The following is a 15,861-nucleotide window of genomic DNA, read 5'->3' as shown; positions in this document are numbered from 1 at the left end:
AAAACCATTACCCCTCATTAAATCACTATGGTCTCTGATGAAGAGTCCCTACCCATCTTTCCTGTAGCCCCCCTGAAGTACTGGAAGGCTGCTATAAGGTCCCCCTGGAGCCTTCCCTTCTCCAGGCTGAACAATCCCAACTCTCTCAGCCTGTCCTCACAGGGGAGGTGCTCCAGCCCCCTGATCATCTTTGTGGCCTCCTCTGGACCCACTCAAGCAGGTCGATGTCCTTCATATGTTGGGGGCCCCAGAGCTGGACACAGTACTGCAGGTGGGGTCTCACAAGAGTGAAGGGGGAGAATCCCCTCTCTTGACCTGCTGGCCACACTTCTCTTGATGCAGCCCAGGACACAGTTGGCTTTCTGGGCTGTGAGCACACATTGCTGGCTCACAGTCAGTTTTCCATCCACTAATACCCCAAGTCCTTCTCCACCGGGCTGCTCTCAATCCACTCTTTGCCCAGCCTGTATTTGTGCTTGGGATTGCCCTGACCCACATGCAGGACCTTGCACTTGGCCTTGTTGAACTTCATGAGGTTTGCACAGACCCACCTCTCAAGCCTGTCCAGGTCCCTCTGGATGGCATCCTTCCCTCCAGCGTGTCGATCACGCTACACAGCTTGGTGTTGTTAGCAAACTTGCTGAGGATGCACTCAATCCCACTGTCCATGTCACCAACAAAGATGTTAAACAGCGCCAGTCCCAACACCGACCCAAGGAATGCTACTTGTTACTGGTCTCCACTTGGACATTGAGGCATTGACCGCAACTATTCGAGTGCGACCATCCAGCCAATTCCTTATCCACCATGTGGTACTTCCATTGTACATCTCTCCAATTTAGAGACAAGGATGTCATGCAGGACAGTATCAAAAGCTTTGCAGAAGTCCACGTAGATGACATCAGTTGCTCTTTCCTTATCTACCAACGCTGTAAACCCATTGTAGAAGGCCACCAGATTTGCCCTTAGTCAGGTCATGTTGGCTGTCACCAATCACCTCCTTATTTTCCATGTGCCTTAGCATAGTTTCCAGGAAGATCCACTCCATGATCTTGCCAGGCACAGAGATGAAACTGACTGGCCTGTAGTTCCCTGGGTCTTCCTTTCTTCCCTTTTTAAAAATGGGGGTTATGTTTCCCTTTTCCAGTCATCGGGAACTTCACTGGACTACCACAACTTCCCAAATATGACAGATAGTGGCTTAGCCACTTCATCTGCCAGTTCCCTCAGGACCCGTGGATGCATCTCATCAGATCCCATGGACTTGTGCACCTTCAGGTTCCTTAGATGGTCTCTAACCTGATCTTCTCCTACAGTGGGCGGTTCTTCATTCTCCCAGTCCCCACCTTTACCTTCTATGAATTGGGTGGTGTGGCTGGAGCACTTGCTGGTGAAGACTGAGGCAAAAAAGACAATGAATGCCTCAGCTTTCTCCAGATCCCAGGTAACCAGGTCTCCTGTTTCCTTCCAGAGAGGGCCCACATTTTCCCTAGTCTTCCTTTCATCACTGACGTACCTATAGAAGGTTTTCTTGTTGCCCTTGATGTCCCTGGTCAGATGTAACTCTGTCAGGGCTTTCTCCTTCCTAATCTGATCCCTGGCTCCTCAGACAGTTTCTCTGTATTCCTTCCAGGCTACCTGTCCTTGCTTCCACCCTCTGTAGGCTTCCTTTTTGTGTTTGAACTTGTCCAGAAGCTCCTTGTTCATCCATGCAGACCTCCTGGAGGTCTTACTGGACCTCCTCTTTGCTGGGATGCATCACTCCTGAGCTTGGAGGAGGTAACCCTGAGCTTTCTTGGGCCCCTCTTCCCTCCAGGGCTTTATCCCATGGTACTCTGCCAAGCAGATCCCTGAAGAGGCTGAAGTCTGCTCCCCTCAAGTCCAGGACAGCGAGCTTGCTGTGCGCCCTCCTTGCTGCCCTAAGGTTCTTGAACTCCACCATTTCATGGTCACTGCAGCCAAGGCTGCCATTGAGTGTCACACTCCCCACGAGCCCTCCTTGTTGGTGAGAACAAGGTCCAACATAGCACCTCTAATATCACAGCTAACACAGCATTTCAGGCATGTATAAGCATGCACAGAACTGTAAAGAAGAAACTATGCTCTAATCATTAGGAGTATTAAAAAAATGCTAAACAGCTTTAAAATTTGAACACCCTCGAGTTCTCTGATAGCTTGTCTATTCGTTATACATTCCTCTTCATCTTCGCATTTGTTTTATTGAAGCCCTGCACTGTTTTGTTCAAAGGTTAAGACAAATAAGTAGATACGCAAAATTTAAAATAAACAAATATTCAAGGCCTGGCAGTCATCTATCTCAACTAGCAAGTATTAAAGTATTCAGAGAAAGGCTATTTTGTTAAATATTATTGTACAGTAGAAAGGGAGATGAGGGCTTTACAAAGAAGACATTACTGGCTAGTCATATTTGCCTTGGTGGTAATCTCTCATATGGATATAAATGACAGTCACTACTAAAATTTCCCTTGAAGGTGCCATAACAAGTAATGCTGATGATTCCATAATGGGATATTTCACTCTGTGAAAGTCTTACTCTGCTTGCATCATGTTCTAGGTATTTCTGATGTTTAAGCACTTTCTAGAACACTCACATAAAGAAAAATAAAGGAGAAAACAAACCACTTCATAAAGAACCACAGTCAAATGTTTTGTGAATACTTATTTTTAGCTTTTATGCTTCCTAGTATATATCTGTAGAAGGTTTGTATGTCTAACATTTCAGCTCCCTTAAAAAGTATCTTATAAAGAGGAAGTTATCTACTAATACACAGGCCTTACTGGAAAAGCAAAAAATAATTCTCTTTTACTGAGAAATCTGTAAAAATTGCTAAAAGGTGTGTGGATCTCCTGCATACAATGGGCTAAAGACAGACTAACTCCAGAGGTAAGGCAAATGAAATTAAAAGAAATATCCAGGGGATTAATTTGATGAACAATAAATCAGAAGGATAACACATTATCACCATCACTAATGTTAGAGGATATTACCAATGATTGGGCATAATATGGTGCTATATTACCTAAAACTAGTATGGATTAAGAACTAAACCCTCGTAATTCTTACAGTTAGGTTAAAAAAAATAATGATTTGCATTTAAAAATCACATTTGTCAAGGCTTCCTTTTCTTTCAGCCTCTTCAATTCTGAACCATTAAGTGCCGCTGCTTTTTCCCCAAGCAACTGAATTAAAGACAACCAGTATGCGCTTTTCTTATCATACGACTCTACAGAACCTCCTGTGTGATTTCCAATTCCAGTTCCAAAAGAGTCTTAATAGACTCACAAGGGAAGTATGACTCATCTCTGTCTGTGGAATGGGTAACCCAGAACAGAGTGGGGAATCCCAGATCCCAAATATGGATTAGCAGACATCAGATTAGCAAGTTCAGACAGGCACTGGTCTCTAAACTGGATTAAAAATACACATACTAGCATGTAAAAATGGATCAAGAAAGAGCCTTCTGCACAAGCCACAGCAATTCTGATACTAACAAATTCTATGTTATTATTCTGAAATCCTCAGTAAACATCTGTGTACCAATCTGAGTTTTTTTGAACTGTTGCAGTATAAATCACAATTTGAGTTGTACAATTTATCAGTGTCAAAAAAGGATGGTAAAAATTCCACTGGCCTACCTGCAGGCATCCTCAAATTTCTCTCAATGTTTATATGCTGGCCTTTTCCCGTGATACCAAAACAAGGAGGTTCTGAGTGTGCACTACAACATGAGGGAACCTGGGTAGGACAACTGTGCATAGATCAACAGCAAACCATTTCTCCCCTCACACTCAAGCAGGCAAAGGACAGGGAGACTCCTCCCTCCATTGCTCCATTCGTAGGAGACATGGCAGATCCACAATATCAGAAATGAAAACCAAAACTAGTCCTTAAAGTCAAAATGCCTTCCTTATTGGATGGTTTCACCAAAGAGACAGGACTCCTGCATCAGTTTGAAATCTTCAGCTCCTACTGCATGAGTCCCTGCCAAACTTAATTTGTCTGTTTTGTATGAAATGTATAAATGATACAGTAACAGTTACTGAAACAGCTGTGAATGAATCATCAGCTACAGTAAACACCATTTAGAAAGCCCCGATCAAAACATCTTGGTAATACTGCAAGTTTTGGGAACTGCACACACAGAAATAGACTATTCCTAGACTAGCACAATCTGCTGCTCTCTGGATCCTTCAAAATCACCCAGAAAAGGAAAAAAAGGAGGGGCAAGACAGATAAAGTACAGGGAAAGCAGCTCCTTTCCTTTGCCTTGATTTTTCCCTCTTACACAACTCTTTTGAGGCATGGAGATTGGAGAGTGATAGCAGATATGTAACCTGTCCTCAAGCTCCTCATATGCAGTCTGGCTTCTCAAAAAACCTTGCAATCTCGCTGCACACATAGCATAACGCACCGGCCACTTCCCCCAGTTTTTTGAAGAACAGCCTACAGTTCCTTATGAAAATGAGAGGCGAGATAACATGCACAAACCGATTTTGGACATGACTCAGAAGCCAAAAAAAGCACAAACCTTTCACTACCTTCTTTATTGACTACATTTTATTGGTCATGGTAGCACAAAAATCAAGCAGGAGCCTTGTCATGCTGTTTCCACTGGATGTCAAATATAGCTTCCAGGACTAATTTTGTTCTGAAGAAGAGCTTCCTTCTGATATTTTGTCGTGCCTTTTTTTTTTTTTTTTTTTAAATAGATTGCTGTTTTTCATCATCTAACTCTAGCTATTCTTTGCTGTTAGATAAAGACTTGGCAAATTACAGAATATATGATGAATCATGTAAATATAAACAAACGGATAACATCTCAGTTGTCACTGGAGTTACTCTGTTCCCTTAATATGGCTGTGAATTTTGGGACTCTACACTTAAGAACATAATCCATAAAATGTTTTCAAGCTATCACTGTAATACACAGTAGCATCTCATTCTATAGGTCCTTAACTCACTTAGATGTCCACAGACTTTGTGTGAGGGAAAAGCACAAAGAGAAATCGCACCAGGCAAAACATACTAAGCAAGTGAGAGGTTTACCTAGACTTTTCCTAAGTTTCAAAATAAATTTTACTTCTGTAAAAATAGTTTTTACTTCTGCAGTTCTTCCTACATAGCAGTTTGAAACATTCCACCTTTCTGAGCCCACCTGCACTTGTATTCTTTTATAATACATTTGATTTGCAAACAGAGGTTTACATAAGCACTTTTAGCTGTATTCATCTCTAGCTGTTTATCTTCAGTCTACTAGTAGACTTACAGTGAGACTAACATTTGGAAGCACTTAAAAAATACTGATTGTCAAATAATGTCCTCCTGTCTGCCAGCTTTTACTATTGCAGACTTATCTATAATACTTAGAATTAATTTTCTGTTTTGTCATGTAAGTGCTCAACTGTTTTAGAGAACACATACAGAGTATACACTCAGGAATACCTTGCACTGCCAGCTACAACGCGGCTGATATCATTTGATGAGGATACAATGTTTATTCAGCTAAGTCAGGATTTGAAGATACGAAGTTTAGTGGCAAAGTCTGTATGTGGAACATCTACTGTACTGAACAGCTACCTAGAGCATAATCTATTTCACTCAGAAGACCAGTATGATCAAAGAAGTGCAAGTCTGTATACAAGGAACAAAAATCTCAGGCAAAGGGGCTACTTTTTGCATGAATTCACAGGAAAACAAGTTATACTTGAATTTAAATACTGAATTTAGCAGTCATGTCTCTCTTTTTATGAAGCTGGTTAATCTTTCTAGTCATTTTCTTGTAGAACATATTCATTCGCTTGGAGAATGCATACATTTGCAAAATTTTTAACTCCCACACTGGCATATAAAACTGCTACAAAATACTCTTATCCTTCTGTGTCCACCGCTATTAACCTCGGGATACCCACTTCTCCCTTTTTTCTAGGCTAGCTGCATTATCTTCCCAGAGCACTATCTGCTTTTCTCTCCAAAGACAAACAGACATGGCATATAGACATACAAGCAAATTCCTTCTCCTCTTCAGAAATAATGCTCCAACCTGCAACACCCTCCAATCAGATAACTGCCTAGGTCAAGTTTCCCGTGTTCAAAAAACTATCAAGTCCCTGTTTGTGATCTGAACATCAAAAGCCTGGCTGCCTTAATATTCCTCAAAGTGTAGAAAACAGACAAATATATAGCTGTTCATGTTGTAGCAGATCACTGCTGCTTGTTATCACTGAAAATGCCAGGCAAAGCTATGCTCAAACCTCTGCTCTAGCTATTTCTTCTTTTGGTATGTTGATAAGCAACACAAGCAGCACTGGACAGGGTAACCTGTAATTTCAAAAGGGCAGATTTGCTGCCTTTTTTCCAGACCTATAAGCTACTTCAGGGGTACTGTCCAAGGGTATCATCATTTACGTATACCGCAAACCCCACTGAAGGCAGCAAGTGGAGTTACAATGGGGAAGAGAGAGAGAGGTCAGAGACCCACACCTCAAAATAAGAGACTCTTCTGATGTAAAGGTATGAAATATTCCTCTGTGTGGAATAAGAACACAAGGGGCTGAAGAGCAGCTCTATCATGTTCCAAGCCCAACAGTCAGTGCTCTACTAGGTCAGAGAAAATTGACACTAGACTAAAACAGCCTCACACCTTCTTAACATATCCACATTATACATAATTAATACAAAAGCATCTTATACAAGCACTGTAATTTTATTAGCATACATAATTTAAGCAGCACTAAACAAAAAGCTCACATACATAAAAACCCCACATATATATACACAACAAAATTTCCTGACTTCTACTCCCTTTACCTTTATCTAACTCTAGAAGACACCTTCCTACTATTTCTGTGTAGAAAGTAAAACCTGACAGCCCCAATGACATTCATCCTTTTCTTAATTAGTGTTGCACTTCTCCATTCAATAGAAAAAAGAACATAATTTTGACTGAGGTAAGAAGTGACAATGTGAAATGACAGTGAAAGCACCTAAACTACGACATGTTTACAGAGGGCTTAGAACTATGTAACAGTCATAACAAAATGCAGTAGCTGTGAATAAATTGATAAACTGAATACATATTTAAAAAAAAAATCAAATAAATGGTTGGCAGTGAAAACAGCAACCAGGTCTAACAAAAAACAATAATCAGAGTTAACTTTCATAACTTTATATTCAACTGGGGATTCCATTCTTTATCTACCAAGTTCCCAGGGACAGAATCATCTACTCACTCAGCCCAAAGGACATAAACTCATGTCATGGGCAAGTCGTAGCACTGTCACTTGCCAAAACTGTAAAGAATTGGGTAGATGCTGTCATATCCCACTCAGACAGGAGTTACAAGTCGCCTCTCACAGATGCCCACAAATCCGTTTCTATAACATCAGCAACTTCATGACAACGTATCACAAATTTTAGTGTGGAGAAAACAAAATAAACAAAATGATCAGATTACCAATCTAAATTTTATGTATGTAACATATATAACTTCTGTGCAGCAGAACTGATTGGTATCTTAGAAATAATTGTTAGATTTCTGCACTGATTTCTCCTCCTCCTCCTGTTGATCTGTGCTTAGCCCATACATTAGAGTCATATCTACGTTCTGCCTTCTGCTCAACACTGCCCTATGCTTTGCAAATACTGTTAGGACTCTCACCTAAATATTGCTTTGCTTCCATTTCATTCTTCTCCTTACTTCAGTCCTTTTTGTACAAAAAGCTTAGGAAAAGAAGCTTTTCTTGAAGAAGGACTGAAGAACTTTTCTGAAGGACATTTTCTCCTTTCCAAAGGCCTAGTGGCATCCACAGAACCTATGATGCTTCAGGGGCCTAATACTCCACTTGCTGAGTATTCTCAAAGCTCAATTAAGTCTACAAGTGCCAGAGTGCAAAGCACAGTGCAAGATTAAGACCAGACAGAGGTTGGTTTAAAGACTCCTGACACGTTTACATTTTTTTTTTTTTACTAGCTTCCTGTGTATAGAGATAAAGTAATAGTAAAAAGACAGAATAAAAGAACTCATAAAGATAAAATGAGTAGCTTCAAGCACCAGTCTGAGGAAAAATCTTAGCTTTTTCACATGGATGTAACTGGGATCGCAACAAAATATTTTACCGAGAATTATATTTATTAAAGGCCTCTCCCAGAACCTAAAGCTTCTCTAGGAATAAAATTTAGGCCTCTTCAATCTCAGACTAACCAGCCTTACTTAGCAATAACGCCTAACCATCATGTACAGCCTGAACGAGGGAACAAGGATTCACCATCACAAAAAAGACACACAGTTTTGTGTTCCTGCAAACACTACTCAAAAGTTGCACATCACTATCAAGATTTTGAGTATTGCTGGTATTGGGTTTTGGGTAGAATAAGTTCCTTATTTAGGGTGTTAAAATATCCACAATCCTAGTGTTAATGGGAAAAACCTGTAATGAAATTGCACCTCATCCCTAATCAGCACCATATCAAAAAATGTGATTATAATTAGAAATAGATCAAAATCACAAATGGAATCTGGGTTTTAATTGGGTCAGGCATGTTACACTCATGCAAACTCTGGCCTGTTTCAGAGATTAGCTGTGATGGGAGTAACAGAAACCCAGATCTAGACTCAGAAGCTTGCAAATACCAGGAAGGCTGAGATTCCGTAGGTCCGTTTCTCAAAAATAAATGGTTTCATAGGCACTGCTCTGACATTCACTCCTCTTGGTAGCTACAGACAGCTAAAATGTGGAATAACACATGTAAAGTCTGTGAACTCAATTTGTCTCTATCCCTCTTCTGCATCCAGATGCACAATATGAGCTTAACGGGTCAGGGCAATAATTTTATCGGGATTTCTGAACTTAGATCTCTAGTCATCTTTGCAGATCATTCAAGGTTATGGCAGCAGAGGGTGTCTAATCTGTGTAAAATGTGTATTTATCAAATGAACTCCAAGCTTTAAATCTTGAAAAAAGTTAGCATACTCTGAGCATGCAATGCTTAAAACATGTGAGAGCTGAAACAAAAGTTTAGTGTACGGTTTGGTAATTAACCGTTGATATATAGGATGACAAATACTGGCAGATTTTTGTAATGTGAGGTAATTCTAGTTGTTATTCATAATATCACATTTTAATGCATGACGTTTCATGTGTCTAATCTCTAGGAAATATCACCATGTACTTTTACATCAAGCTACACCGATATGTGTAAAGCAACAGCTGAAGGATATAATCAAGAACATCTTTGAAATTACGAAATGTTTCACTAAGAACAGAGAACTGTAAATATTATAAGGTAAAGACTAGAATAATTTTGTTAAATCGCACTATTGACACTGATTTAGAGATAGGGATGTTCATATACATTTCCTCTCAATGCCAAGACCAAAAATTTAAGAATTCAGTAACCATAGAAGCATTTACTCCCCAAATGACTCAGGAACAATTCTTAACCACATTCTTATCCCATATACAAGCATGTTATGAATTTGGTGCAGTACTAATAGAATCAATAACAGTTATAAGACCATTATAATAATTTGTGTACCAATCTAACACAAAACTTCCTCCAATCAGAAAAATCTGCAAATTAATCTAGAGCTATTATCTAAACAAACCAGTAGTATTCAATTAACATTTCACTGCTAACTGAATTATAATGAATACAAAGTTTCCAACTATTAAATATTAGAAATGGAAATATCTGTAACTAGAGAAATCCAAAAGAAAGGTCAAATTACAATTCTGAATATCAAAAATGACTCACAAACTTACTGAGGCTATGATGAATTCAAGTCTCACAAAATATCAGGGAAAATGTTTGAAATGAGTATCATGAAGCTAGGGTTTTTGGCAATTAAAATTATTACAATTTAGTAACTAAACAAAGTAGCAGCATTCAAATACTCCACGTGATTCCTTGTAAATGTGGGTAGATTTCCAATTCTTCTAAAATATGTAAACATCACCACTGTCAGGTAGCAACAACCCATTTCTTTCTTCTAGGTAGGTTAGATCCTGCAATTTTGATGCCTCAGCTTTTTATGGTAATCTCCTCTTAGTCTGCAAAATAGTCCACTATTTTTTGTGAAAAAACTGACATCTGCCATCACTGAGACCACTCTAAATACAGTCTTGCATAGAGATCTGCTAGATCACAAAACTAGGCTGAGTTCTGACTGTTGCTGTAGCCCTTCACATTTACAGCAACTGTCTTCTGCTACCAGAAGCACAACCTTTTTGGTTACAGAAGATGACAATCCATGATTCATTTGCATTATTCTGCCAATTTACAGGATTTAATACAGATCCAAGTATAATTCTACAGTCTGTTAGCATATAGCTACTTTTTAATCTAATTTTTCACTGGCCTTGTAAGAATGAACATATTGAATAGCAGCACTCAGATTTTTAAATGTGAATCTAATTGCAAAGCCTTTCACTCTTGCCCACATAAATATGGTCAATTTTCATATATTATTAGGTGAAGTACAGCATTATCCAGCAAAATCAAGATCTGATATATCCAATCACTAGTTTATCTACATTTGCTGTGAGAGCTACTGAAAGATCTTTTGAAACTCTCTTAAGGAAATGAGAATAAAAATATAGAATACACAATTCCCCCTGCCCCTGGCAATATAAACAAACCTATGTCTACTTTTCTCTAGGGAACTAATTCTTCATAAACTATCAACAATTATTTCTTTCACTTGACTTGGCCTATATTTTTAACATATATGAAAAGTCTTAGCTGTGTCTCCAATCATATGGCTCATTCAATGCAAGTATAAAAAAAAATAATCTCTGCCTCCCCTGCCCTAGATTCTTCTGCTCTTAAATGCATTCATATTCTTTTGTATCCTTTATAATGTATTGACCCAAAACAGTATAAAAGTTTCCTGTCTCACCCAGTTAAAGAGAAGAAATCCCACGTATATAGCAGAAAAACTACTTATTATTGTAATAATTGGCAACCTTTGTTGCTTTGTACTATTGTCATCATTAATATCTGCAAACCCTCCATAGCCCTTTTTGCAGCAGATCATAAAGTTCACTTTCCCCAAATCCAATACATACTTTTTAATTTTTCCTTTATAACCAGACTGCCACGTATGGTGTTCAGATCATGAATCCATAGCTAGCCTTCCTCACGGACTTCTTAGGCAACAGCAATAAGGCTGCTTATGATCCCTTTCATTTAACACAAGCTTCTCAAAAGGATATTAGTATTTTAAAATTCTTGGAATCCTGCTAAATCCTTCTAGTTTGCTTGATATAGCAGCATTTATTTTTGCTAGTGGTCATGCTACAGAAGCCACAAGCACTAAATTTTGACCATGTGCTTATAAGAACATGGTGCCATGCAGTATAACTTAGTTTGATGCTCACAGTACCTCAGAACTCCAGACACTTTAGTGATCATTTTTAGCTTCTCCATCTCTACACAGATCACCATACCTTGTGCAATGTCTGTTTTCACCCCCAGTGATCTTCAGTTGCTGGTGGAAAGAGCCAGATTGGAAGAGATTCCCTAAAACCAAATTCTCAGTTCGAAGTAAGTGCAAATCCCTGTAACTTCTGTCCCAAATTTCTATTTTTTTCACCTCTACTATGGTAGGTAGTTAAAACTTCAGCTCTTATGAAGGTAACGTTTTGTTCATTTATGCCCTTGGGAATGTGGAATGGATGTTTTTATTTCACAGTATCCCACGAGCTCTGCATTTTTCCAAGATTGCTTAAAGCCTCTGCTCATGCACTTCTACCGTCTACTTTTTTTGCCAGCATCCACTGCTTGCAGATACAGCGTGAATCACTGTTAAAACTCTACCCAGTTGTTTACCACCTTTCTGGAGATTTTCAACTCCAATAAGTCTTTTAACTACTCCTTCTAGCTAAGTGCTGCCTGAACAATGTGTTGCATTTTGCTTCTGGCACTGTGCATTATTTGTTCTTCAGTAATGATTCACAGTCAAGGGCCTGACAGAAGCCTGTTTCACTGAGTGCCCAAGCTCTAACTAAACACATCATATTTCATGAACCATAACACAACATAAGGCAGTCTCAATGTACTGTATATGCACACTTGCTTCTGTCATTTTACTTACTAAAAAGCTAGTAAGGAATATGTGGTGGTTTAGTCCCTGCCAGGGTCTGAGACCATGCGGCCGCTGCCCCTCCCCCACAAAGGGAATGAAATGCAAAGCCCTGGGGCTGAGATAAGGAGAGGTTTAATACAACAGAGCAACAGCAACACAACAAACAACAACAATAACAGTAACAATAATAATAATGAACAGAGCAAAATATCTACCAATACAGCAGTGAGAAGCGTGATGGCATAACATGTGTTAACCGTCCCGTCTCACTTTGGCGCCAGGATGTGACGTCAGCATGATATATGAATAACCCGGCTAGAGCTCCCCCCTCCACTGCTGGGAGACTTAACCCTATCCTGGCTAAATCAGGACAGAATATCACCTTTCTCTTTGCATTACATGGATGCATTTAACATGCACAAAAGGGAATTAAAAAGCTATTCTTTAATAATTTGGAAAAAAGGTGAACACTAACAAGCGCAATCATGACTGCTTTCAAAATTCTGAAATTATTTATTTTGGATTTTTCAGAAGGCGGCTGTTTTTTCTTGTTCTGTACATGCATGATTAGCTCAGGCCTGCACCTAGGTCTGTCTTGTTCAACTTTTCTGAAGAGAAGAACAAAGAAATCAATAAAAATCACTAGCGTTTACAGTTATAACTTCACTGATTATGTTGTCAATGATGACAGGTGTCCCTAGGACAAGCTTACCAGAACTAGCTGCAGATCTATATACCAGTACTAGATTTTGTTGCCTTTAACCTCTTTTCCTTGCAACGCAAGACTTTAATTAATTTGGAAAGCACCTTGGAGTCATATAAAGTCTCCATGGAAACTTTTGTTCAATCCTTTGACCTATTTATGTAAGACAGTACATGCTATCAACTGACAGCATTTTTTTAAAAATATATCCCATTAAAAAAGATCTTTGAAGGTTTGATTAAGTGATCCAATTAGGAATCACACTTACTATATTACTTCCATGCCTGGTACAGATACTGATTTCTGTGTTTTCTTAGGTAGCCTGAAGGGAACTTGCTAGTGTCTTCCATATGGCAGGAGACTTTTCTGCTTACTTTCACTCTTGTGGGTCTCAGAAAGTGGTATTTATTAACAGCAGATGAACTCAGTTGGAATTCAGAAGGCCACAGGTGGCCAACTGCAGGTCTTAAGCAGTTCTCTAATATCTCCCAGGTCACCCCAAGACTATATAGGAGCAGCAAAATAACCTGAAATCTCAGGAGCAAGTAAAATAAAGCCAATGTGGCTCATAAGATTGTCATCATCAGAGAGTGCTAGGATCCAGTCATATGCCTCACACTCACAGTAAGAGCTATAAAGAACCATTAACAACTTCTGCTTGAGAACAACTCCCAGGCCTCTGACATATATACACTGCTGCTGCCAACCACATGAAGATTCCGGCACATAGCTCATGGGGTTGAAGAAGGCTGCCCATGCCTGTTACAGACACAGCATACAAATTCAATTATAGCAACTGTGATGGTTATTAAATGTGTATTATAAAGCAATCCATTAAGATATTTGCTTTCTTCATGAAATGAACGTATGTCAATTGCTGCATGTTCTACTGAGTTTGGTAGAGTGTGGGAACTCAGAAGTCATTTTTAAGTTTGCATCAAACATAAGAAAAGGAAATGATTATTGCTAAACAGCCTACAGACCTGGCAATGAAATACCACATTATTTATTGTAAAACAATATATGGGGGTGAGAAGAATAGAAGGCAAAATAAAGAGAGTGCCTTCTGTGCAGGGTCCTCAGGATTATAAATTGAGGCTGTACATGGCTGTGTTAAACAGAACTAAGACTATGCAGGGCAGAAGTGGATTTTCTTAAGCAGTTTCCATATAATGGGCTTGCTAGCTTTGAGAAACACCTTTCCTTAATGGTCATTCTATTGATGTAGAGCCTAACAACAATTTTTCTAATTAAGCAATGAATTACAGCTGTAAGAAAGTCTGTTAAGTCACTATTAGATCTGTGCAGAACTCTGAACCTTCAGATTGCTAAGAACACAGCAAGCCTCTTACCTAACTCTACTCATTAATTCTTGCTTCTCCACCTTCTTAGAGCTTTGAGATCAAAAGCTCCCTTCAGACCTCACAATGTCACTCTAAAGGTAGGTGGTTCTGGCTCACAGATTTTATTTACCACAATAACTTTAACAGCTTCTTCCCCTTCCTAATTTTCCTTCATTTTCCCCCATGAAGCTGAAACCCCCTTATTACAGTTTTGCTATGTGGTTTTTGTTTGGTTTTCTCATTTTTTGTGTTTTGGGTTTTTTTTTCCCCCCTTCTGAGGGGCTGGAAAAAAGTGTTGTTGATATGCTATCTTTCTTTGTGCTAAACGACTTGTAAGATATAACTGATGTCTGATTCCTTCCAGATCACTGTGAGGCAGCCAAAGGGCATACTCCAGACAGTCTCACTGAGAGCATACCCTCTATCAAGGTAAACCTGCTTTTTGACAGTTATACCTTCAAATTGCTTCAAGTGACAGAGGCAGGACCCAATACTTCCTTCTAGACCTCCCATTGGAATGCCCCAGCAATCCTTCCTTCTGTAGCAAACCTGGAGCTAGCAGATTATTAGATTATTTCGCCCTTTCCTTTGCACTGTAAGGGCTTCTGAGATGTCCATATTTGAGGAAGAAGAAATAAAAAGGCAACCTTCTCACCTAGTAATACAGTTATTGGAACAGTCAGTACAAGAAAGTTGATGGGAAGCTGCAAGGAACAATTGCTTTAATGGACAACTATGGGGTAGCTCTTCCTTGGGAAAATTTCTTCCTTAACCTCACGCAACCAGTTTGCAACTGAGGTAGAGGATTCGTGCACTCATGATGGAAACACCACACTACATAGCGACTAGAAGTTCTCAACATCCACAAAAATCTCTAGCCTGTTGAATCCTTCCTATGCTTCTAGCTTCAGTAGTATCTTAACTAGCTGAATAGAAAAATTCTTATACATCTTATACAGAACAGTATTTTATGTCAAGTTTGTTCACTAACCATGAGAGAGGTTAAGCAGAAGCAGCTCATTTACTTTCAAAGCATTATTCTACATATCTTTACAATATACCTTCTAAGACCTCTTCAGACCAGTGTAGAGTCTTCATTTACCTGAGCACAGAAACAGAATCACAGAATCATCAAGGTTGGAAAGACCTTGAAGATCATCCAGTCCAACCATTAACCTAACACTGACAGATCCCAACTACACCATATCCCCAAGCGCTATGTCAACCCGACTCTTAAACACCTCCAGGGATGGGGACTCCACCACCCCCCTGGGCAGCCCATTCCAACACCTAACAACCCCTTCGGTAAAGAAATACTTCCTAATATCCAGCCTAAACTTTCCCTGGCATAACTTGAGGCCATTCCCTCTTGTCCTATCACTTGTTACTTGGTTAAAGGGACTCATCCCCAGCTCTCTGCAACCTCCTTCCAGGTAGCTGTAGAGGGCGATGAGGTCTCCCCTCAGCCTCCTCTTCTCCAGACTAAACAACCCCAGTTCCCTCAGCCGCTCCTCGTACGACATGTGCTCCAGACCCTGCACCAGCTTCGTTGCCCTTCTCTGGACACGCTCGAGTAATTCAATGTCCTTTTTGTAGTGAGGGGCCCAAAACTGAACACAGTCATCGAGGTGCGGCCTCACCAGTGCCGAGTACAGGGGTAAGATCACTTCCCTGTCCCTGCTGGCCACGCTATTTCTGATGCAAGCCA

The 15,861-nt window shown here is 39.7% G+C and overlaps 1 protein-coding gene across 1 annotated transcript in view; it reads right to left on the bottom strand.

Moving 5' to 3' along the window:
• BANK1 (B cell scaffold protein with ankyrin repeats 1) overlaps positions 1-15,861 on the bottom strand; it is a 160,858-nt gene that overhangs the window by 68,404 nt on the left and 76,593 nt on the right. The gene's annotated exons all lie outside the window — the stretch shown is intronic.

Source organism: Strix aluco, chromosome 4, assembly GCF_031877795.1.
Source record: "Strix aluco isolate bStrAlu1 chromosome 4, bStrAlu1.hap1, whole genome shotgun sequence".
NCBI classification, from domain to species: Eukaryota; Metazoa; Chordata; class Aves; order Strigiformes; family Strigidae; genus Strix; species Strix aluco.
The sequence above is the reverse complement of the archived record's forward strand: the minus strand, read 5'-3'. Positions and strand labels throughout refer to the sequence as shown.